Source organism: Orbicella franksi, chromosome 15 (genome assembly GCF_964199315.1).
Source record: "Orbicella franksi chromosome 15, jaOrbFran1.1, whole genome shotgun sequence".
In the NCBI taxonomy this organism is placed as follows: domain Eukaryota; kingdom Metazoa; phylum Cnidaria; class Anthozoa; order Scleractinia; family Merulinidae; genus Orbicella; species Orbicella franksi.
Window position 1 is genome coordinate 7,345,528 of NC_138159.1, and position 2,307 is coordinate 7,347,834.

Consider the following 2,307-nt stretch of genomic DNA (forward strand, 5'->3'; position numbering starts at 1 on the left):
ACAATGAGTATTTACTGTTCTCTTGTAATCTATATTACAGTAATACGCGATCGGTTTACTGGATATTAGTTTTGGGGTTTCTTTTTGGGGCTGTAGCTTTTTTTTTCTTTTCAGCCCGCGCTAAGTGAGCTGTTTTGCGTTAGTGTCATCTCCCATTCAGCTGTTGTGCCTTTACATTAATGGAAAATCTTTTGTTCGTATCCATTGACACTATTCCTTGCTAACTCGTCTTTTCGAACTATTTTCAACCACTCGATTAGCATTTGAAAAAAAAGAAGAAAAAGAAACTCGCTAATAGATCCCTTTGTAGAAACAGCCTGAAAGTGACAGCGTGTTATAACGATTAGCACTTGGCCTTAGGGTTTGTTAAAAGCGCGCTAATTGCTTACTATTTCTATTCTTCTTTGCTACAAATGGCGTCCAAACAGTGCCCTCAAAGGACTGAATACCGTTTTGCGTTACATTGCTGTGAGGGTTGCTTTATCGATAAAGATGTCAAACTTATGTCAAATGCACTCTTAATGATTGCCACCCAACAATGGTTAATTATCATAATGTCTACGTGTAATACGCCTCAACTGTAAACAGAGCGGTCATCGTGAAAAGTTCGGGGCCAAAAATGTCTCTAATGGCTGCAATCACTTAGTGATGGCGGAGAATTAATCAAATCACGTTTGGCCTTTTCGTTGGTTCTATTAGCGGCAACTCCAAAAACTAAAATCTAGCCTTGAGAACTTATTTTTTGGGTAGCAGCGCTGAGCAGATGTTTCGAATCTCGATTCAAAGGTTTTTTTAGGAGATAACAGCCGAGTGAAAGTCTTATTGTAAAAGATACGCTATCAACGCTCAGAGAAAACCTCGGGTCAAAGTTTGTCAGGTGCGGTTTAGCTCAATAACTCCGAAGAATGCGGAGACATTTCTCGACAGGAGATTTAAGAAGAAAACACTTTAAGCTTATCGATCTGTCAGTTACAGGGCATCGTCCAAATATTTGCCAAACTGAAGCGCAGATAATGCAAACAGCTATATCTATCTTTAAAAGGTTATCTGCGTCCAAATCCCGAGAAATCTCAAATGGCTACTGCCGAGGAAAACTTGATAAAAATAAAATAGAACAGAACAAAAAGCTTTGCGCAAATTTCCCATTAATCGCCTGGAGTTCAAGGCTATGAAAATGTCTAGCCTCAGTTTTTGATGGTCTGTCGTATCGGTAGATTATCGCTATCTGAAAGCTTTTATGACACCTAAAAGCACCGGAAAAGAGGTATTTGCAGTAATACATCCGAAACCAAACAAAACCGATATGAACATAAAGCGCTTTAAATATCAGAATAAACAATTTTATTTTAGGAAATTCACACCATATCTGGTAAGGGTAGTTGCAATCATCAATTGAAAATTGCCTTTAGCCTTCGCAAAGCGAAATATTTTCTGGTGATTCTCACGCAATATTTGCATATGGAGTTGTATTTCACCGTCTAGTAGCAGATGCGTCGCATTTGGTTGAAATCTCAGTAATTACTGTCTATCACGTATCGTACCTGAAATCAGGGCAAAATCGAGGCTCATATTGATTTTATCTCGAACTAAGATATCAAAAACAAACAAGAAGAGCACTTACTTAAGTGGAATTTTTAGCTTTTGCGCCAGATATTGTTGCGGTTCCCAAATGGTCGCCTTTTTGCATTGCAATTAGTAGTTCTTATTATGCGCCCTATTTTAAGTTCGTTCGTGTGTGAACTTCAGAGAAAAACATTAAAGATCGGATCAGATAACTATTGAAAAATTGCCTTGAATCCACAGAAATTTTTGGTTTACTATAATATCGTAGAAAAAAGACCTTCCTTTAAAATAAGTAATAGTAAAAATAATACAACTAGAAATGGGTGTAAATTACAGATATTTGTTGAAGAAATCGGGTCATTTTTATTGTTTCCTGTCTCATAGGCCGGCTTTAGCTTTAGACGGTCTAAGATACATTAACCATCAGTCAACGAAAAGGCATGCTGAACATCCGTGCACTATAATTTGCGCACTCTCAGTCACATATTTTGAGAAAAAAAAGCTCGTCATTACTTCATGAAATATAATGAACACTTCGTTTTGTTTTGAAAATGTAACGAAACGTTCACTAAGATACAACGAATTGCGGACTGGTATCCGTCTTTTCTTAGTCTTGAGTCTAGTTAAGCCACCGAATGCGATGAAAATAAAATGGCTTTGCAGTTTTAAAACACGACACTTTCAAGAAGGTTATTGGAAACACAGTCGTCGATGCTTTTCAGGTCCATTCACGGTGAAATTACG